Source organism: Lutra lutra, chromosome 8, assembly GCF_902655055.1.
Source record: "Lutra lutra chromosome 8, mLutLut1.2, whole genome shotgun sequence".
Taxonomy (NCBI): Eukaryota; Metazoa; Chordata; class Mammalia; order Carnivora; family Mustelidae; genus Lutra; species Lutra lutra.
In genome coordinates this window covers 102,584,818-102,609,085 of record NC_062285.1, presented here as the reverse complement: position 1 = coordinate 102,609,085, position 24,268 = coordinate 102,584,818, and the positions used below count along the sequence as shown (strand labels likewise).

Below are 24,268 nucleotides of genomic sequence, written 5' to 3'. Positions count from 1 at the left end.
TTGGGCTCCCTCAGCAGGGAGGCTGCTTTTCTCCCTCTCCTACTGCCCCTCCCCCGACTCATGTGCACGCACTCTCTCTTTCACCCCTCTCTCTCTGTCTCTGTCTCTAAATGAATAAATAAGGTCATGGTCTCAGGGTTGTAGGATCAAGGTCTGCGTCAGCTCTGCACTCAGCACCAAGTCAGCTTGTCCCTTGCCCTCCCCCTCCCCACCTTCTCTCTCTCTCTAAAACAAATAAATAATAAAAAAATAAAATAATAAAGGAATTGGCTGTCCTCTATAAAGCCAGCCATTAAAGGTATTTGCAAAATATGTAAAACCAATACTATTCTTTTCACTAAATTATTTTGGAAACTACAGTTGAACTTTATGAAATATATGTTATTCATGTTAAAATATAATGAGTTTATTATTGTAATTTTTAGAGGAATCAATAATTTTTTTAAATTATGCTTTAAATTTCTAACATGGTAAATATCAACAAATATAATTCATATAAACAAAAGCTGTCTGGAATTCTCCATAATTTTTTAAAGTATAAATGGGTCCTGAGATCAAACATTTAAGAACTGCTGCCCTTGATAGCCCTATCCCAGGGCAATCTTCTTAGGACTATTAGGAAACAGAGGTTAAGGAATGGGTAGCATAAATGACTGCATAAATGACTATGTATTTTTGGTTCAGAAATTGTTCAAATCTGCTACTTTGGCCAAAGTAGCAGAGTCAGATGAAGTTAGGATTATCTACATCCCTTGGTTTATTGATGTCTGATCCAAACTTTAGCTTTATTTGGTCAGAGTTCTGATGTCCCCACCTCAAGGTAGCCTCTCGAAGACAGATTGGGGCCTGGGCTTAATGACAATAGAACTCCCAGATTGGTTGCAATTTGTGGATTTGGGTGCTGAGGTCCTAGGTCTGTTCTGAAGCATACCTTTCCTAGTTAAGAAAACTACAATTATTTTCACTGTAGTTAGGTGATCAGGTGGTCTAGACTCATAATCTGTATCATCCACTAGAATGGGAGAGGAGAATGTGGGCTGCAAGAAAGTGGGGAGCTTATTTTGCTTTAGAGGAAGAGAAACTGGTCAAATATCAATTGAGAAAGAAAATGAAGAGGAGTTTTAGTTTTATGATCTTGGTGGTGGAAAGAAGGCACAAGAAGAGATTGGATAGTGTTTAGAGGGCATTAGGAATGAGATTTTCATAACCAGCCCAAATCTGGTCTCCTCTATGCAAGAGTTTCCCTGACATAAGTTGTAGTAGACCTTCAGAACTGCGTCAGTTTCGTGAAAGAGCATTTACTTGCTGGTTTAAATAGTTTGTAGTTCCCCAAACTAGTTGTACATGGCTAAAGTATAGTGAAAGACACGAAGGACAAGGAAAATGGAAAATATAGTTAATGTGGAAAGGAGGGTTTGACATTTAAAGTGGAGGGCTGTATTATTGCTATCGGAGGAATTCAGTAATGAAAAGGAAAATGGTCTAATTACTTGTCTCAACGATAGGCAATGGTCTGTCAATTAGACAAAGTTAATAAAGGAAAAAGCAAATGTTGACCTAAGCTGTAAAACAAAACAAAACAAAGCAAAAAAAAAAAAAAAAACACAAAAAAAAAACCCACCAAAAAATGAAAAACACTGACAAAAACAGGATAGAAATGGGAAGGAGGGTTGTAAGGACCTATTTTATATTTTTATTTTAGCCAGAGGCTTCCACTGAGGTTAAACAATAACTTTGTTGTTTAACCCTTAAACTGTCCCTGCTCCCCTTCCCCAAGGGGACTTAAAAACAAGTCCCAGAAACCAGCTCCAGGTGTGGAGGCCAAGAAAAACAAGGCTGTACCCACCTCGAGTCTAGCCCTGACATAAATACAGCCATCTTAGCAAAGCAAAAGCTGGCACCTTGCACTGTAAGAGTGGGTTAGCATAAGAGCGGCCATCCTGAAGGCCGGGAAGCCATTTTACTGAGCGTCCCTAACCGGCCGACACTGCATACGTGACTTGAGATAAGAGAAACTAGCTAGAACCTAAAAAACAACTTAATCATATACCACCAGGGCGGTTAGGCAGTGGAGCCACAGGGACCAGATGTTAATGAAAAACAAGTAGTTAACTTGCAGAGATCACAATCCTGCAAGACAGGGGTCTCCCTTGGTTTACAAATGTCCTAGTGATTTACAACAAAGAAGCTGTCTTCTCAATAGCCCAATTTCCAGGGACAAATGGCTCAGTTCCTTGAAGCCTGATGTCGCCCTCCCCACCATAAAACTGAAGGAGGCTGAGGCGGAGGGAAATGTAAATAAAGCGAAATTTCTTCTAAACCTAAATCTCACCTAACCGCCAGGATGACGCTGGGGTGGCGAAAAGCTAAACAGAGTTAAACTGTCAAAGTGTGGTGCAAGAGATGGCTGTAGCTATGAAAAAGTGCCTTGAAAATGCTATATAAACTCTTGGCTCTGAGAACTCGGGGTCCTTGTTGAAACCTGCTGCGCCGGGCAGATACTTGGACCCCCGCTAGCTGGAAATAAACCTCGCTGTGTGACTTGCATTATCGAGAGTGTTCTCTGTCTAATTGAGGGGTGGTTGACTCCGTACCCTAACGGGGTCTAATCTTTCATCAGAGAACAGACCAAATTAGGGCTGAGGTGTAGCAAATTCCCAGATGTAAAAAGTATTCTAAGTGCTAACTGTGTTGGTCATTAACCTATTTTCTCTTAGGTCCATCCTTCTCAGACTCTTCCTTGCTCTATACTCTGAATCACAGGACATGACCAGGTTAAACCATATTTTCCGGTATCCATTTGTCAACTCGTCTCCAGTTAGGTTCAGCCATTAGAAGGTACTGATGGAAAACTGGAAAGGAGAATGAAGTGAGAAGTATCCTACCACTAGGAAAAAGGCACAGAGAACCATCATATACAACACTTGGGGTGACTTGGAAGGTTGCCCATTTTGAATGGATTCAAAAAGATAGCTCCTGCGTACAATTACTCTTCATCTAAGGGCCTGAGAAACTAAAGTAACAAGTGATCTGCCTCCAACATACCCAAAAAGAAAAAAATGAAAGGTAAGTTTCTTGGTCCATAGCATTTTGAAATGCAACTGGATGAATGTTGGGAGTTCTTTGATTAGGTTCTCTGGCTTGCAGATAATCCTGCAAGGCTCTTGGCTCTGGCCCCTGGATTGGCCTGGTTTGGCCTCTGAGTCATCCTTCGTTTTTAATAGAAGGTAGCATGTGTTCACAGACAAGTAGGTTTATCAGCCTATTTCCTGCCTATAAAATTGGGGATGGGACAGTCTTACAGCCTCCTTTTGTTCTACACTCTGTCTTTCTAGTTCCGAGCTGGCACTGTTTCTGCTGAAATAAATTTCTCAGGAACTTGGTGGGTCTTCAAGTATTTCAGTGAGGTTCACTCCATTAGACAAAGACAACACAATCTACTACAGTTGGTTTCCATAAAATAATCTCATCTCTATCTTTGTCTCCTGCTAAGAGCCTAGAACTGAGGAATCGCACCTTTAAACTTCTTAGAGGCCCAAAGGTTTGACTGAAGAGATCTGAGGAACACCTTCAATCTCTTGAAATAGTCCTTTGTGTGATTAAACACCTTGTCTTTTGATCTCTTTGAGGTCTTAACAAAAGGTTGTGGAGTTACTCCCTGGGCATTTTCTCGAGAGTAAGATTCCCTGACAGTGTTCAGAAACCATCTCCTAGTGTTACGATTTTTACCACCTGGGGAAAATGAAGATTTTCAAAATCATCAAGTCCTGACCCCTTTTTGCTCAACAACTCTTCCCTTAAATTATCTCTCTTTTCTTGAATTTTTATAAGTAGCAAGAATAAACCAGTTGTCACCTTCAACATTTTGCTTGGAAATCTCCTTAACTATATAACCAAGTTCATCACTTACAAGTTCTGCTTTCAACGTAATGGCAGAAGCCAATTTCACTAAGACAACTAAGTGGCAGTTGTCTGCCTCTAGGATTCCCTTTCCTCTAGTTTCCAGTAACATGTTCCTCACTTCCTTCTGAGCCCTCAGTAGTGATGTCCTCAGTTCCATATTTCTACTGATAATCTGGTCATGGCAAGTTAGGCTTTCTCATGCTCTTCAACATTCTGCACCCTCCACCCACTACTCCATCCACAGACACATTTTTAGGTATTTGTTATAACAGTACCCTACTTGTGGGTGCCAAAATCTGTATAGTTTTCTATTTATGTGTAACAAATCCCATAAATTTAGCAGCTTCAAACAACACACTTTATTATCTCTGTTTCCGTGGGTCAGGAGTCCAGGCACAGCCAGTTGGGCTTTCCACTTTTAGGTCTCTCCAGACTACACTGAATGTGTTGGCTGGGCTGTGTTCCCATCTGTAGGCTCAAGTGAAGAAGAATCTGCTTCCAGACTCCCTCAGATTTTTAACAAAATTCATTTCCTTGCAGCTGTAGGAGTAAGAGCTTTGGAGGGTTTTTCCTGGCTGTCAGCCAGTGGCTGTCTTCAGTTTCTAGAGGCCACCTGAGTTTCTTGCCACATGGTCCTCTCCACAGGCAGCTCACAAAGTAACAGCTTGCTTCATCAAAGCCAGCAGGAGAGTAAGAAAGAACAATTCTGCTAACAAGATGGATTCTTATAAAATGTGACATAATGATGAGAGTGATGTATCCTACCACATCTATGATACAATGTAATATAATTATGGGAGTAATTTCTTATCACCTTTGCCATATTCTATTGGTTAGAAGCAATTCACAGACTGTATCTTGTGAAAATTAATAAAGGGGAAACCTCATTAAAGTGAACTTGGGATAATAGAAGGGAAAGCTGGAATGGGAAACCATACTACTCAATGTCAATTATAGGAAGATTTGTCAATTACAGACCCCTATAAAAAGATTTTTCAATAGGGAAGAATCATCAAATACAGGCTCCAAGAGGGAAAGATGTACATTGCGTCTGCTACAAGAAATTAGCTACCCCTGCAACTCAGCCAATGAGAGGCTTTCATTACCCTAGATTCGTGTTTTTCTCCAACTTTGGATCAAAATAACTCCCCCCAACTTCCTCCTTTTACATAAAATATCACTCCTTTCCTTTGTTAGACTAGTCAATAATTTTGCTACAATTTGTTATCCTGAATTACAATTCTGTTTTTCCCAAATAAATCCATTTTTGCTGGTAAAATAACTGCCTTTTATTTTTCAGGTTAGCAACCTATATTTGGGGGTAGGGGCATTCATACTGGAAGACACAGATCACTGGGAGTGACCCTAGCCTGTTTGTCACACACACATAATTTCTCAGAAGTAATGATTCAATGCTAAATGCAATGCTAAAACTTCATGGAAGAAAGCACACAAAAGGATTCCAAGATATAGTATCTCTCTTCTGGAAAGGCAGAACTTGCCCTGGGTACTGGATTGGGCTAGGCTGATGAGTGGAGCGCAATAAATTTCTGTTGTAGAGAGAGGATTTTATCAAGTATGAACCTGGCAGAGCTTGCCAGCGCAAAAAGAGTGACAGAAGTCTTTGAAAATAGAGGAGAAAACTATTAAAGAACACACAAAGGGGCACCTGGGTGGCTCAGTGGGTTGGGCCACTGCCTTCGGCTCAGGTCATGATCTCAAGGCCCTGGGATCGAGTCCCGCATCGGGCTCTCTGCTCGGCGGGGAGCCTGCTTCCCTCCCTCTCTCTGCCTGCCCCTCTGTCTACTTGTGATCTCTCTCTGTCAAATAAATAAATAAAATCTTAAAAAAAAAAAAGAACACACACAAAAACACACTAGTTTCTTTGTTATCTCTATTCCATGATGTCTGTCATTTCAAGTGGTAACCACCACTCATTCTGCCTTGGTAGAATAACTTTCACTTTATTTTGGTCAAGTTATTTGTCAGATCATAAAGATGAAATGAGAGGACTGTCAGGTCCTATGTTTGGTAGGGATGGAATTACAAAGAAAGGAAAATTATGACACTTGGGAAAGGAGTTATGAGGAAGGAAAACCAATGGGGTGCTTAAGAAAAGGACCTGAGTCAGAGTCATCTGGATACCGTGGCTAACACAGTGAATTATTCTCACATAAAACTTCTAAAATGGTTACCTTAAGGTTATACTGGCTACATGGTCAGGGGTCTCATTTCCTTTTTTTAAAACTGGATTGGTGCTCTTTGAAATGTCTAAAGGTATATGGCTACTATTGGTTGAGTATATTATGTTATAGGCCCAGCACTGAGCTAATTGCTTTGCATGCAATTTCCCAACGACTTTATGGGGATAGATGATATTCTTATCCTTTTTCCTAAGTATGGGGAAATTGTTAACCTTGGAGTTAGGATGTTGAATAACTTGCCTAGGGTCACACAGTTAGTAAACAAAATAGCCAAGACCCAAGCTCATATCTGCTGACACTAAAGTTAAAGCCTTCTTTTTTAAACTTTTTTTTTTAAGATTTTATGTATTTATTTGACAGAGAGGGAGAGCAAGCAAAAGCAGGAGCAGCAGCAGGCAGAGGGAGAAGGAAAAGGAGGCTCCCCATTGAGCACAGAGCCACTCAATCCCAGAACTTTGGGATCATGACCTGAGCTGAAGGCAGATTCTTAACTGACTGAGCCACGCAGGCACCATCCAAGTAAAGTTTTTAATATTTAAAAAGAATATAAATGTTTCCATACCTCGTTTTAGTCTTTAAACTAGTGAGCTTAAGATTTTTGTTTTTCTCTGGAAGACGCTAACTAATCTATAGTGACAGAAAGCACATAAGTGGTTACTGGAGGATGGGAGAGGGCTGGGAGGGGCAGGAGGCAGGAAGAGGGAAATACAAAGTGGCACAAAAAAACTTTTGGGAATAGGGTGCCTAGATAGCTCAGTAGGTTAAGCCTCTAGCTCTTAATTTCAGCTCAAGTCATGATCGCAGGGTTGTGGGATCCAGTCCTGCATCAGGCTCCCTTCTAGGCAGGGAGTCTGCTTGGGATTCTTTCTCTCTGTTGCTCCTTCCACTTGTGTGCTCTCTCCCTCTCTCTCTCTCTCAAAATAAGTAAATTAATTTAAAAAAAAAACCTTTGGGAATGATAAATATGTTCACTATCTTGAGCTGTCTCGAACTACGGTAGCAATAGTTCACAGCTGAACACATATGTCAAACTTATCAAATTATACTTTAAATATGCACAGTTTATTATATGTCAATTATTTTTCATATTACAGATTAGGAAATGGATATAAAGAAGTTAAAGTGCCTTGTCCAACATTAGCCAGAGAGGCAGTAGCAGAGAAAGGATAAAAATCATTTTTAAAATATTTGAACAAGTGCTATTTTTCCCTCTCAATTTGATAATTTATCCCCACATGGTTTCAAAAAGGACTTGAAGAGACATAAAATATGAAATGCATTTTATAGGAAGAAGATTGTATTTAAGAACTCTGGGTTAACTTACATATCTCAGTTGAACACTGGAAATCCATTGTAAATTCATTTGATGAAAAAGTTTAATGCATCTCAGAAGTTTGTTATTCCGTGCAATTTGAAAAATACGTATCTTTAGGAATTTTATAATTATGTGACCAGCAGGGGGCAACTAAATACTTCAGAAACAGCATCATGTTCATGTACAGGGAAACATTAAAATTGGAGAGACTATGAGCATTCTCAGTTGTATAGAACTAAATTCCTTGTAAAACGATAATTAACACCTCACCACATTCTCACAATATTGAATTTGTGAAGATAATTAGAACACTCCCCTAAGTAAAATCTATATACTATGGCCTATATTTGGCAGGTTGTTTTGATTGTTCTTTCAGTTCACAAGATTCTTTGCAAAAATCTATATATTTTATAACCAATGAGGTTTTTTTTAAACTTTGTGTTACAGAAAATACAACAAACATTGACTGGTTAATTTCTGGTTATTCTAGGATTCTTCTATTGCACTTGACGTTCTAAGATCAAAGTAATTAAGAATTGCATAAGATCTCATCTTTAACTTAAAATTTAATAAAGTATCATTTCCTAACCTTCTTTTATAGATACTAATTTTAAGGTTGTTATATTGGTCATGGTTCTTCATCGAAACAGAACCAACTGTGTTGGAAGAGATCTATATGGTCAAATAATCCAACCTTCCTTCAGATGCAAGTGCAATGACCCTCACAACGAGAGCATTCAGTAAACATATGTAGACTGAATTGAACTGAATTTACATAAACGGAATTACATATCTCTAGTGGTGGCTGGGCTCTGCTAGGGTTCCACTGTGGAGTTGGGAAGTACCATGGGATAGAGGTTAAGCATGAACTCTGGGGTCAGATGATCTAGGTTCACATAGTGCTCTTTCTGCTTACTTTCTATGTACCCTTGGATGAGTTACTTAACTTTGCTAATCCTCCATTTCCTCACCTATACAAAAAGAGCAGTAATGATGACTATTTATGGTACACATTGTTTGTGTTAATCAATATTCAGTTCTCTTCCTCTTCTGGGCACTCAGTGGATTGACTGTTATTTCTCAGCACCCCAGCAACTAGATGGGTCCATGTGACTTGGTCTGGCAATGAAATACTGTGGAATTGACATGTATCAGTTTCTGGATAAAGCCATGAAAAGCCAATATGAAATTCCCCAGCCCTTCTCCTACTGGGGCAATCATGTAAAAAGATCATATTAAGATGGTGGCACCACAAGGTTGAAAGAGCCTAGATTATCATACCATTGTATGGAAGACAGTTCCCTGCAGCCAGAGCCAACATTTTAGAATAAGAAATAAATCTTTGTTCAGTTAAATCATTGACTTTTTTTTCAACTGCAGCATAACCTAGACTATTCTGTTCTGCCTCAGAGAGTTGTTTTGATGATTCAATCAGATATGGTATGGGAATTGCTTGTTTGATAAATAACAGCACTTGAATGTTATATTGAATTCAATATATTGAATTATATTGAATCAGTCATATTAGCTTTGAATATAAGGTATTGCTTTGTTGTTGATTATTATAATGATTCAAAATTCTGTCAAATTAGAGTACCAGGTAACTTATTTATTTATTTATTGGGGGAAGGTGTGAGCAAGTGAGCTAGCACCCAAGTGGGGGGAGGGGCGGAGGGAGAGAATCATCAAGTAGACTCCCATAGCCTGACAAAGCAGGGCTCAGTCTCAGAACCCATGAGATCACAACCTAAGCTAAACCCCAAAGCTGGAGACTTAACCAATTAAGCCACCCAGGTGCCCCATAGAGTACCAGGTAACTTTTGTTTAAAGTATTCTAACTCTTCAAATTCTTGAAACAATGCCTAACACACAGTAGGCATTCAGGAATAAATGAACAAATTCTTATTTTGCTGATTCTCTGATATTTGCTATCGTTTTATTCTAGGATCATTTATTCCCTTGTTAGATTGGTAAGATTTCATTTTCCTGTCCTTTTATCAGATCTAGGTTCTCATTAAACAATTACTTTTGGATAGAGTTGTCCTAGCAATAATGGAGCTTGGGCAGTGAGAGCTGCTCATTTATCTTAACTCTCTTCTGAATTCAGAACCAATAAATAGGGAGCCAGATAGAGAAAGATGAAAAACCACCATCTTTCTGATAAAGCTGTTTGGACAATATGACTTCAAGGTATAGCCACAACCAGGCTTTTCAATACTTCTCCTCAAGTCCAAATGGGAAATGGCATAATAAAAGGAAAATTTGGGTCTACAGGACAGATAAACTTGAGCAGAATCACTGCTTTCCATACCCAGTGAGGTCAACCATAGAAAAAATGAGGGTTAGGACTCAGACCTACCTCTAGAAAGCAAGCCTAAGCTCTGATCCATGTGTTTTTATTATTATGCAGAATGAGAAACAGAATAGAATATAATCTGTTGTAGGTAGGTAGGTTTGAAAAACGTGGCAAGAAAGGGGCTGGGTCTTATTTTTTTCCTAAATCACCAATTATGTGAAATAACTCTTTCTTCTTAGGGAAGGTGGCAGAAATAAAAATGGAAGTTACTCTTTCCTAAAGTTCTGAAAGTAGCATATTCCTATTTTTAACAGTCAGGCAGGGGAGCACCTAAATATGTAAATATAATAATTTATAAATATATAAATGTCTAACTAGAGAGTATAATAATTACTGACTATAAATATGATTTTGTTGCTCAGGAGAGAGGACTAGACTAGAGATACATATTAGATCAAAAAGAATGAGAACACAAGATCCTTTTTCTCCTCTCTTTTCTAGGAAGAAGATGTAAAGTGAAAAGAGAAGAGGGCTGAGTATGAAATTTTGGAGTAATAAATAAAATGACGGAAAGATAAACTTGTAGAGCATGAGGAAAAGTCAGAAAGGTAGGAAGAAAATATGATGACATAAAAGCTGTAAAGAAGTGAGTTTCTGCCCGAGGCCAAACAAGCTGCCAACTCATGAAGACTGCTACAGTGTGAAGGCTACATGGATCTAGTGCTGAGGCAGCCTACAAACCCGGGATAAGATGCAAAGGCAACGGAAATCTGCAAGCAGGAGGCTTTAAAGAAGTAACCATCTATGTTGGTGCCCTGGAAGTTCCTCATGCTGAAATGTTTACAGTCTCATGTTGATGATGACTCAGAAGCTATATGTAGGCCCAGTAGGAAATAGTGATTTTCATTTAAAAAAAAATAAATAAACTTCTGTTACTATGAAAGTATACACACATGGTAGAAAGTTGGAAATTATATATAGGTAAAATAGAAAAATAAATACCATATTTCCAATCTATTACCATTGTTAACAGCTTATTGTATATCTTTCCATACCTTTACTTATCTCTATATATGCATATAAATATATATATTTTTAACCCAAATGGTTTCATACCTGGTGTGCAGTTTACAACCTTACTTTTTTATTTTTTATTTTATTTTATTTTTTTAAAGATTTTATTTATTTATTTGACAGAGAGAAATCACAAGTAGGCAGAGAGGCAGGCAGAGAGAGAGAGGAGGAAGCAGGCTTCCTGCTGAGCAGAAAGCCCGATGTGGGGCTCGAACCCAGGACCTGGGATCATGACCTGAGCCGAAGGCAGCGGCTCAACCCTCTGAGCCACCCAGGCGCCCCACAACCTTACTTTTTTAAAATTAACAATCTCTATCTTTCCTAGTCAATGAATTTTCATCTTATCTAAAACCCAAATGCAGATTGCCCCATTAGTCACCAAATTACCTTTATTCTGAAAATAACTAACTAAAACTAAGGAATTATTTGTTTTTCCTTTCCTGTATGAACTGTATTTTAAGGTAACCAAATAGTAGGTATAAAGTCAACCTCTATTTTGCTGGGGAAAAAAAAAAAGCCAGAATATAGAATGCATGATGGTATTAAAATTATCTTGAAATTCTTTTTTATCTTGCAATTCTTATTGAAATTATTGACTCGTACAAGGCTTTTCAATGTGTTAAAACATGAGGTTTGTTTGAAGAGAAACTAAGCATATGCATGGTATCAAAGTAATGCCATACAAATAACTTCCTAGTCATGAGTTTATAACATACGGATGAGACTGCCATATCATTATTTCAAGATCAGTCCAAGCATTACTAATTGAACATTAATTGAATAACATGAAAGATACTATACAAAATATACTAAATTACCTATAATTATTCTAGCTCAAAAGTTTAACTTGAATCTACCAAATCTTTACATCTAATATCTCTCAAATATTTCAAAAGGTCATTTTTATATCTATTGACTATTATAAACAAGGTGTTCTGGATTGTTAAGTAACGTTGCAAGGGCAGGAGAATAACGAGACGTATGCATTACTGCATTGTGCTTAGAGATAAATTTTGTTTTACTATGATTCATTGTACTTAAGAAATAAGTTTGGCAAGAGAGGACTGGCTTAGAGTGTTGACTTCATGTATTGCAACACTCTAAAGTCTGTTTGAAGTCTTATTTGAACAGAAAGTACAACTCTCAAATTGAGTCCATTTCCTGGTTGCTGAAGAAATAGCTTTCATTCTCACATCACATGTGAGACCTGATACTTGAACGGGGGTGTTTGAGATTCTTAAATAAATCTGCTTCCATGGCCGGAAGTTATGCCCATCTATGTATCTTCTATAATTCTCAGAATTAGGCCAGTTGCCACAAAGTTTTGGTATCAATGGAAGGTTGGTAGAGTATAGTCTATTTGTAATATTTTTTCACAACTGAGAAAAGTGAAAATACAGTTAGTAATATTGTGTATCATGTTCCCCAAAGAGTAATCATAACAGCTAATGTTTCTTGAGTTCTTTCTTATCACAACACTGTAAAATTAAAAAAAAAATTTTTTACTCCACCTTACATATGAGGAAAGAGTCTTGGTGAAGTCTTACAGCCAGTATATGATGGGGTTAGCATTATTTATCTGATGTTAGAATTGGAGTTCAACCCCACTGCACTATACTACTTCAGTGAGTCAAGTTTATATTGATAAACTTTGTAATATTGATTAAATTGATTTTTTATAAAGATTTATTTATTTTTAAAGGTTTTATTTTATTTGTCAGAGCACAAGCAGGGGAAGCAGCAGGTAGATGGAAAGCCCAGCTCTGCGCTGAGCAAGAAGACTGATGTGGGACTTGATCCCACGACCTTGGAATAATGACCTAACCCGAAGACAGATGCTTAATCAACTGAGCTACCCAAGCATTCCAAGACTTATTTATTTTAAAGAGAGAAAGAGTGTGTGCATGAGAGAGGGGCAGAGGGAGAGAGTGAATCCTCAAGCAGACTCCCCTCTGAGCACAGAGCCCAATGTGGGGCTTGATCTCAGGACCCTGAGATCATGACCTGAGGTGAAATCAAGAATCAGCTTCTTAACTAACTGAGCCACCCAGGCACCTCTTTGATTAAATTGATTTCAAGATTTTCTACCAACTTAATAGTAATACTAACTCATAACAGTTTCTGGATTATTACTGCTAACCTAATGGGAACATCTCTGCTTAAAATGAAAGTACTGGGGCACCTGGGTGGCTCAGTGGGTTAAGCCTCCGCCTTCGGCTCAGGTCATGATCTCAGGGTCCTGGGATCGAGCCCCGCATCGGGCTCTCTGCTCAGCAGGGAGCCTGCTTCTCCCTCTCTCTCTCTGTCTGCCTCTGCCTACCTGTGATCTCTGTCAAATAAATAAATAAAATCTTTAAAAAAAATGAAAGTACTTAGTTTTTGTCAAATATTAGCACTGAAGAAATAAAACATTAACAGAATAGTTTCAACTATTTTTTTTCCAGAAAACAGCCAGTGCTAATCAAGCCAAAGCCTAAACTTTCACTTGACTTTTTTTGCTACTTTTTATGAATTTGACAGTTGTGCATTTGGAATGTGTTCAAATTCTATTTGTAGCTGAATCATGTGAATGCCAAGGAGATCAGTACATCTGCTTCTTAGCATCTCTAGAGTAATCTGTATTTGCAGAATGTTTTATATAAATTTGAACATGTTAATGTGCTTAATTAGATTTATTTACCATAGGTCATGAGATATTTGGCCTTTCACAGCAGTTTAATAGAGGTTTGGAGCAAATAACAGATAGCATGAGTTGCTTTTGATTTGAATACTTTTACCAAAAAATAGTCATAGACGTGGGGAACCTGGGTGGCTCAATCAGTTAAGTCTTCAGCTTAGGTTGTGATCTTGGGGTCCTGGGATTGAGCCCTGCATGGGGCTCCCTGCTTAGCAGGGAGTCTGTTTCTCCCTCTCCCTGCTCATGATCTTTCTCTTTCTCTCTCAAATAAATAAAATCTTAAAAAATAGAAATGATAAAGAGGAAATGATTACTGTCTTAAGGGTAGAAAATAACAAGTAGTAATTGTAGAGTACATTCCCATGGATTTGACCTACAGATAGAGAAAAGAAAGTGACATAATTTGAACGTGGGTTTTTTTCCTTTAAAGTAGGGGCCCAATTATACAGTATGTACCTCTAAGAAATGAGACATTTAAAAAAAATAATCACATATTATTATGCCTAAGATGATTAATAATAATTCCTTGATATCATGTAATATCCAACAAGTATTAATATCTCCCTGATTGTCTCAATAGTGTCTTTTATAAAAGTGATTTGAAACAATCTAAAAGAGGTCCACATACTGCATTCGGTTGATATGTCTGATGAGTCTATTTTTTTTAATAAACATTTGTAATTTTATTAAATAAAAATAGAACATCACAACCATGAACACTGTTACAATTAGAGGCCCTCTTGGTCCTCCACAACGATACTGAGCATGTTCACAAGGGGTTTCCATTATTTAGTCTTAGTTTAAACAACCACCTCTATTTATTTATTTAAATATTTTATTTATTTATTTAACAGAGAGAAACATAGCAGAAAGGGAACACAAGCAGGGGAATGAGGAGAAGGAGAAACAGGCCTCCCTCTGAGCAGGAGCCTAATGCTGGGCTCAATCCCAGGGTCCTGGGATAATGACCTGAGCCAAAGGCAGATGCTTAATGACTAAGCCACCCAGGCACCCCTAAACAACCATCTTTAAAAGAAGGAAAAAAACAGCACACTACCATTTAAGTTGTTTTAATGTTTCCTCATAAATGGTGAAAAATACGACAGTACAGACAAAGAATAATCATAATGTTGTGGCCAATATTATAAATATGGAATTATAAATTTAAAACATGTTATGGTTTAAAAATAAATCTGTAGTCAGTGAAGCTCTTCAGGGTCTCTGCATCTAGTGTAGGTTTGGTCTCTGTGTTCCTGATGGTGCTCGCCTTTATCATTTTTCCAGGTCTTTCACCCCCATGTCATCTTCTTCCCATCTGTTCCATCAAAGGTCCAGGGGACCCATTAGGGTCACCCCATCTTCCTTCACCAGTGTTACCTCTGTCCATGCCGCAGCCACCAGAAATCTACCTCTTTCTCCACCATGACCATTTCTGAACATCCCACCCTGACCACCATAGCTCATGAGGCCACTTCTTCCTCCCTGCCTGCCACCAGGGCTGCCTCTGCCACAGTCACCACCCAGTGGTGGGAAAGGTAGTGGAAGGAAGCCTTCAGGCTCTGGGACCTTAGAATGGTTCATTCTGTTCTCCAGGCGAAGTTCTGGTTTCCATACCCTGGATTGGGACACTGCCAGTCTCCAGCTCTGTGCTGGACATTTCCTCCTTCGGATGGGTTCCCTTGGAAACTCTGGGACCCTCTTGGGGGAAAGCCACTTCTGTCTCCTCCTCGGTCTCTCATGTGACCCATGGGACCCCCAGGCCCTCATGGACCACCTGAACCTCCACAGAGTGACTTTGGAATCCTTCTGCCCTCACGGGGAGGCATACTACCAGGCATGCTGTTCACTGGAGGCTGCTTCTTAGCAAGAGAAACCTTAAGTTTGCTCCCTTGAAAATCTTTCCCATCAAACCACTCATGGCAAACTTAACAGCTGGTGGGTCTTCATAGGACACTATAGCACCACCTTTGGGCTTTCCTGTTTCCTTGTCCAAGTAGATAGGGATCATGGGTTGTCTAGTTCTCTTGTTCATCTTAACAACTTCACATTGCTTAATGAAGTCTGCCAGATCATCTAGAATCGCATTGTCATTTAAGCTTAAATTGCACATTGCCAGAGTCTTCATCTAGATCTACAGGTGGGCCTAGATCAAGATCTGGTCCTTTGACCATGAAGCCACCTTGCTCTCCAGCACCCAATGCTCTGCATCTTCCTCCCTGCCCATTTCTGCTCATGCTTCCACTGATCAAATACCCCTCTTTCACTGCCCCAGTTATTGGGCCCACTCATGTTCCATTCTCTCCTGTCTGGAAAATCCTCCAGACTCCTGGAACTCCTTAAACACCCATGCTACTGGGGTGGTCCTGTTGGAATGAACTCTGCTGCCTGTAGCTGCCGCTCTGTTGGCTATATTGACTTGGAGTCTGGCTTTAGGATCAAGTTTGGCGGGGATAACTAGTGGACAGCTGCTGCCCATAGTGGCTTTGTTGACCATAGCTACTATGCTGTCCACAGCTGGTGGGCTGCCCATAGGTGTTCTGCTGAGAGTAACTATTCTGATCATACCTAGCTAGCTGTGCAGAGGAATAGCTGGTAGGAGAAGATGGTGGTGCTGACTGGCTGCATGGGGTAGCTCCTAGGTACCTGGGGTAATTATAGTTACTATGTCCATATCATAGTCTGGGCTCATTGTAACCTCTTGTGCTAAACTGAGATTGACTAGTCGCAGCAGATTTGTTACCATCCTGCAGTTTTACAGGTTCAGTGGCTGTTGGCTGCTGCCTGTAGACTGGGTAAGGAGGCTGAGTGCCATATGCAGACTGAGGTGCACAGAAGGCCTGGATGGTAGTGACTATAGCAGTGGGTATCATAAGCACCAGTGCCATACAGTGCAGACTATGCCTGGGGGGTGCTGGAGTAGTGTAACGAGGAGGAGGCTATTCCATAAGAAGTTGCATAGGCGGTCTGCCCATAGGTTGCAGTGATCTGAGCTTGGGCAAAGCTGACATCTGTGGGCTGTGCACAGGTTCCATAACTTTGCTGCCCATATGCCTGGGTGGTCTGTGCATATCCTTGAGTGGGCTGCAGCTTGGCTGTACATACTGTAATCCGTGGACACCATTTTCTCTCCTTCCTTCTCATTGATGAGTCTACTTTAATAATAGTATTGTTATTTGTTATTGTTATTGTTATTGTTACTTGTTATTTGTTATTTATTATTTGTTATTGTTATTTGTTATTTGTTATTGTTATTTGTTATTGTTACTTGTTATTTCCTTGCCTTTATTTATTGCATAAAGGTAATTTGCTTCTAGTATTTTTCCTGTTCTTAGTTTATAGCAATGTATTCATAGGGTGTACTGTTTTTCTAAAAATTTCAGGAAGGGGGGTTGGGAGGCAAACAATGTTAGGTCCAAGACTATTGGCTGACAGCAAAAGAAAGTCAAAGTAATTAACACAATGTGGGACCACAAGGGGCAAAGTGTTTGGCCATCTCTGGAAAGGAGCTGATATTTAAAAATAAAATAAAAAATAGATGTATCCTAACTCCAGTCCGTTCCAGGAGGGTGTTATAGGAATTAGGGGTTAAAGGAAACAGCTGGGGAATGGGATTGGGAATCTGGTCTCAGCTGTCTGTGCATATAATACCAGTAAGTTATGCTCCCATAGGAACAGACTGAGAACAACTATGGGAAAATATCAACAGGGCCTAGAACCAAGGGATGAACTGGACAAGAATGCTTTGGACAGACATTACTGGAATATAGGGACGGTGCCTTCTTTCTTCACCTTGTCACCTCTGGGCACCAGTGTTCTGGAAGAATCAGAAAGATAATAAATAACTTGTAGGAGATTTGACAAAAGTCATCTAGGTAGCTCCTGTCCTTGTTGGGAGAGGTGGGTAGATGGCTGCTACCTGATAATGTTGTACGTATGGCACCTTCATTGCTAGGAGAGAAGAGCACAAATGGCAGTTTTGAAACACTGTAGAGTGAGGCCTCTTGCTAGCTTCCCATTCATTTCAGAAAAGAGGTGAAGTAAACTACAGATACTTAAATAATTTTTTTGTAAATAGGATGAGCCTTGGATACAGTAAAAACCAGTAACTTATTAAGTTGAAAGAATTAATGTACAGTCTGGTTTATATGAATTACTTGTGAACTATCAGAAAGTTTATGGATGTATAAACACAGGTATGAGAAAGCTAACCAGAATAATCTATTCTAGCAATATATAATCTCTTATATGTTAAAAAAATAAAGTAATGAAAGTCATTTGGACATTGTGCAGTGAAATTATGATTTGGTTTTCTCAGGAAAGTATTATAAAAGTAAATATGTTTCAAATAATCTTATGTGGCTGAGGAAAAGAGTAAAGCTTTGGTTAAAAAAAAAGGTATAATTTCTTTGCATTGTAGTTACCACAACTTCAGAAATTTAAGGAATTATGTGTCCTATGCTTTACATGTTTACATAACTATGATAAATAGCTTTTTATACACTCTCTTGAAATTGAAATGAAGAACATATTTACAACTGGGAATGTGTAGGCTAGGCAGATATCAGAAAGAAATGGGTTCTTCTTCCTTTATAAAAATTTATTTGGAGTTCAGGATGCCCTCTGAGCTTAATTAAAACTCAGGAGTCAATCTTTAAATCCTGAGCATGGATTTCTAACTATATCCAGAGATATAAAAAGTCATAGCATGCACATTGAAAAGGCAATGTGGGTGGAAAGAGTAGGCAGAGCTTTTCAATAAGAGTTAATTGTTCTTAACCTGTGAATACATAATTATATAATTTGTTATGATGAACTTTCATTTTTAGACTTCTGTGGTGGGACTCATTAATGCTTCATAGTTATTTGAAAAATAGTATGTAATTCTGTTTTTTATTACTCTAAATCGTGATCTCCTAAATATGTGTTAATTTCTTAATCTGATTATTAATAAATCATCTTCACTGGTACATTAGGCAAATTTGAAATAAAAATGTCATGAAGAAAAATATTTAAAATGCTACATCAGGAGAGTTATTTAAAAAGATAATACCACTAAAACATTAATACAGTTTTGGCTAATTGGACCAGAAAAGAGGAAAAAAAATGGAAATGTTTAGTATTTTTGCTTTTAAGGGCATATACCAGATGAAAATAATACAAATGGATAAAATACTTGGTCTGATGAGGTCTGTTTAATAGTAGGTATAAAGTAAGAATCTGATTGGACTTATTCTGATGCTAGGAATATGATTGCTTGCTATTTTTTCTTTTAAAAATATTATTTTTAACAATTCTGTTTTTCATAGTCAATGGTTTTTAGATTCATGCAACTATTTAACACTTTCTTTTTTTTTCTTTTATTTTTTAAAGATTTTATTTATTTATTTGACAGAGAGATCACAAGCAGGCAGAGAGGCAGGCAGAGAGAGAGGGGGAAGCAGGCTCCCTGCTGAGCAGAGAGCCCGATGGGTGCGGGGCTCAATCCCAGGACTCTGAGATCATGACCTGAGCCGATGGATGGCAGCGGCTTAACCCACTGAGCCACCCAGGCGCCCCTATTTAACACTTTCAATGCTGTTCCTTTAGTCTTAACTTTCAGACCTTTTAATTGGGGTGATTTCATTTTTTTCTGTAGAAAGAAATTTCTTTAGACTTTTTATTAGTAAGAATCAATATTAGGAGCAAACTCTGCTTTTGCTTGCCTGAAAAATGCCTTCATTTTGGCTTCATTCTTAAAGATCTCTTCAATGGGCATTGAATTCTAGGCTGACAGTCATTTTCTTGTAGCCCACTGAAGACATTTTTTCACTGTCTTCTGATTCTCTTGAGGAAAGCCAATTACCAGATATTTTGAGGATAATCTATTTTTTTTTTTTACCTTCTACTTTTAAAGTTTTCTTTTTTTGTTTCTGGTGTTTTACAGTTTTACTATCATATATATAAGTGTAGATTTATTATTCTTTAACTTGTTGGGGATTTCCTAAGTCTGTGGGTTATCAGTTCTGGGAAGTTTACAACCATTATCTTAACAGGGACTGCTTTGCCATATTTTCTCTTTCCTATTTCCTATTCTTTTGGAGTGCTGATTTATTTCAGACTTTCTCACAATGTCTTCCATGTCACTTAAAGTCTCTTTAGCATTTTTCATTTATTTTTCTTTTTTCTATCGCATTTGGCCAATTTCTTCATCTCTATCTCCCAGTTCACTCAGTACTTCTGCTATGTCAAATAGGCTATTAAATATGTCTACTGAGTTTTAAATTTTAATAATTTATATTTTTTAATTTTTTAAATTCTATTTTACAAAAAATACCTTTAGTTATTCTTTGTACTCTCTTGTTCTCTGTACATATTTTCCAGGTTGTCTTTTATTTGTATTTCATATAGTTATTTTACAGTCTATGTGTAATTTCAGTATGTAAAGTCCTTTTGAATATGTTTATGCTAATTATGTTCACTGTTTCTTACCAATGGTGTCTCATTTTCTTCCGTGCTTGTTAATTTTTAAAATGTGAGCTGCTCGGGGTGCCTGGGTGGCTCGGTTGGTTAAGCACCCAACTCTTGGCTTCAGCTCAAGTCACGATCTCAGGGTCCCAGGATCGAGCCCCGCATCAATACGTAAATATTTTGTAAGCAAATCTTCAGATATTATAAATAGACTACTTTTTTTTTTTTGAAGGTCAAGCAAAGCTTTATTTCGCGCCAAGCATCAGGAATCAGACCGACCGTCAAACAGACTGGTTGGGGCCGCCCCTACAGAGAGGACGACCCCTCCCTGCTTTCCAGACTAACCTTTATAGAGCAAAGGCTATGCGGTGGGGCCTAGCCACACACAGGTGGCCAATGAGATTGTAACACATACAGGAAACTCCACAGTGATGCTAGGCGACCAACTGAATTACAATTTACCCTAGTAGATTTGAACCAACCCATCACCTAGTTAAGAATTGGAGCCCAAAATGTGCCCAAAGGGCGGGGCCCATACTCCTTGGCAGCTAGGAGACAGTATGTGCCCCCATCTGGCCTGACCCATAGACTACTTTTTAATATAAATTTTTAGTGGGTGCTTACCAAATATCTAGGTGACTATTTTGTAAGTGTCTATTACTTTATTTTACTAAATAGAAGAGTAATATTGTTCTATAGTACATTTGGCCTTTGAACCACTAATCTGTTAGTTTACATGCACTTAACCTGATTTGTGAGATTATACTACATAATAAATTCAAAATCTCTGTAATAAATATTTATGATTTATTCTTATTTCATGTTAGTAGCAGCAAGTCAGCTGCTACTGTATTGCTCCAGGGTAAAGATAAATTGCAGGTCTGCTCCATGTATTTTCTCATTCTGATAGCCTATTTGAAAAATGCCTTTCTCATGGTAGGCAGCATGAGACTAAGAGATTGACCTGAATGTTGCACTAAAATTTAAAGTAGTTAACATGTATTACATCTGTTTATAAACCATTGGCTAGAGCAAGTTACAGGGCCAAGGGTAATAATATAATCTACCACAATCTTATTGTGTTCAATACCTTATTCATGTTTAAGGTTACTCTTAATCTTTGAGAAAATGAGCATTTTTTTTTTTTTTTAAAGATTTTATTTATTTATTTGACAGACAGAAATCACAAGTAGGCCGAGAGGCAGGCAGAGAGAGAGAGGGAGAAGCAGGCTTCCCGCTGAGGAGAGAGCCCGATGCGGGGCTCGATCCCAGGACCCTGGGATCATGACCTGAGCCGAAGGCAGAGGCTTTAACCCACTGAGCCACCCAGGCGCCCCGAGAAAATGAGCATTTTAATAGAAAATCCTCATCAGCAATTTTTGGCAACACAGATGTCTAAATGGAAAGGCTAAAGGTAAAACAAAAAACAACCTCAAGCCAATCTCTCTCATTTTAGGTCAGGGTTCATACATATTCTGTGGGAAAAATGATCATGCCTGTCAGTGCTTTAACTGATTTGGAAAAAGAACTTCTCATTCTCAGAAATGTATAATTAATTAAATACTGGGCAATAAGTGAGTAATTCTCATTGGAGTTAAAATTGGATAGTTATAATAAAAGTGGATAGTTTTAATAAAAAGTTTTGTTCAAAATGTTATTCTTTTTTTTTTTTCAAAGATCTTATTTATTTATTTGACAGGCAGAGATCACAAGTAGGCCAGACAGAGAAAGAGGTGGAAGCAGGCTCCCTGCTGAGCAGAGACCCTGATGATGAGATGCGGGGCTTGATGCAGGGCTTGATCCCAGGATCCTAGGATCATGACCTGAGCCGAAGGCAGAGGCTTTAACCCACTGAGCCACCCAGGCGCCCCTCAAAAATGTTATTCTTAAAAATTATTTTAAGAGTAGAAAACTTGTAGGGTATCTCAACATAGCAAATGAGAGTTACAGGATATTTCTCAATTATAGAGTAGGATCACATATTACAGTTTCTGTTTATGTTGTGATTACATCACAAATGCTAGATTGAATGATCATTTCCTGGAATTATCGAATATTAGATTTGAAAGGATCTGAAAAGTATGTCTTTCTGAATTTGAATATATTGATACATCATTTTGTTGCAATCAGTTGTGAGGTATGTCAAAATCATCATTCATGGCAAGCAATTATTATTAGCAACAGTTAAAATACAGACAACTGCAAAAGATATACTTACATTTGTTGTTCCATATTTTAGTTTCATGAACTTGCATTCTGATTTTTTTTTTTAGTGTGGTTGATAGGAGTTATAACTAGTCTGATAAGAATTTGCACTGTCCTGAGTATACAATGGCTATTTGTTTCAAATGTGAATATCATCACTGAAAAAAAAGGTTGAATAACATTGGTTAAACAGCATATAGTCCAACTTCCTACTTTTATCAGAATTTGAAATGCAGAGAGTAATTCATCTAGTCAAACGTCTAATTAGCAAAGTCTATAACCAAGGCCACCTTGCTTCCAGAAGGGTGCTTCCTTTTCCAGAAAAAGACCATTTATTTTCTACTGCCTGCGTAAGAAATTTGGACTGAGGCAGGAGAGGATTGTCAAGGTAATTTGCCTTCTCTTTCTAATCTTTAGTTTTAGTTCCCAAAGTAAAGGAAAAGTACCAGAGAGAGAGCCCAGAGTGTATATTTTGTGTGTTATTTGTGCTCTAAGAACATTCTTTTTCAAATCTATTTGACTGCAACTCACAATAAGAAACAATTTAAATCACAACATAGGACACACTCTTATCCTTCCCCACAAATGAAACAAAAATTTCACAAAGCAATTTCTTGTCCACACTAATCATGTAGTCTGGTCTTTATATTCTATTCCATCTAGCTTATTTCATTAAAAAATAAAATTAATTTTTGAGTCTGTATAAAAAATACTTCTCTAGAAAATAGGAGACAGGTTTCAATTTACTGACAAACTCCAAAGTTACTAGCTTTGCTGAAATAGTGTCATTCACAGAATAATAAATGTCTCTCATATTTATGTGAACTACAATTATCTCAGAGTTCAGAACAGAACCTGTAGAATCTTTTCTTCATTGGAACACCAGCTCATTACCAGTCTCACAGATTCTAAGACTCATTGTTTTACACATTTTAACAATCTCTGAATTCAAGACGTGTCCTAAAAATATCAGTGGCATGGCATAGTTTAATTGGCAGTGTTTTTCTGTCTTGAGTAACATGAACTAAGACATGGTGAGTCTTAAAGTCTGTTTCTTAGTGTATCCATAAAATACATTAATCATAACGATTTAAACAGGCCAAACTCTATTGCTTATTCATTTCAAAGTATCCAGCTGATCAGAAAGCTTTTTGATGTCATATTAAGAAAATGTAATGAAGGCGTAAGACTTGCTTAAGCAAAAACCCTTAGTTCTGGGCCAAAAGTAAAAATGACTTGCAAACCGAGAAAGCTTTCTCACGTGCTTTCATTGTTCACAGGGTTTGATTATGATCTTTTTCCTTTTCTACCCCCCTCATTTCTGTATTGTTGCTTTTCCTCCGGTGTCCAGCGTATTCTTTTCTCCTCCTTACCAGGGTTGAGGGGTGGGGGAGAGAGTTCCTCGGACCATGGTTTAAAAGGGAGGCAAAAGGTATGTCCAAAAGTTAAGGTACTTGGGGGGCGGGGAGGATTAGTCTTTATTTTAAAAATGGAACAAATTGCCAAAATCCTGTGTATCTGTTTAAACTGCCACCAACCTAACACAGTGTAAGACTTAATGACTGCAAAACTGGCACGAAGGATGCTGAACCTGATTAGGAACAAAAATAAGTTTGCTAGGCTATTTTCATCCCGGCATGATTGAAACGCACCATCCTTTCCTCAAAAATAAAAACCTCTAATGAGGAAAAGAGTAAATTAAATGCCACAAATTAACGTGCTACTAGAAATCGGAAGAATTAGTTACTGCTTTTTCACCCAGACACCACGATGCCTTCTTTTTTCCTTTGTTTGGCTAAAACTTTAGCCAAGCCAGGGCTGAGGAGGCAGGCGTCACCCTCACGCCTCCGAGTGGGCGTGGGGTCCTAAGCCTTCACCAGGGACCTGCACTGTGCAGTCTCCTCAGATTAAACAGGGCCCTGTAAGACCGGTCCAGAAGGCCTCGCCTCGGCAGGTTACAGGCGTGGGGCGGAAGGCGGTGGTCTCGCATTCCGAAGCCGCCTTCGGGTATGCGGAGGCAATTCGGCGGCGATAAGACTCTGGCAGAACAAGGTGTTGACAGTTGCTCCCGCGCGACTCACCGCCTAGTCCGCAGGAGAGGCGTCTCCGCGGCCGCCTCCGCACTCTGTCACGTGACGGGAAGGGGG

At 38.5% G+C, this 24,268-nt stretch overlaps 1 pseudogene; it reads right to left on the bottom strand.

Annotated features, from left to right (window-relative positions):
- Positions 1-14,505: 14,505 nt before the first annotated feature.
- Positions 14,506-24,188, bottom strand: LOC125107596 (RNA-binding protein EWS-like; annotated as a pseudogene).
- Positions 24,189-24,268: the final 80 nt, after the last annotated feature.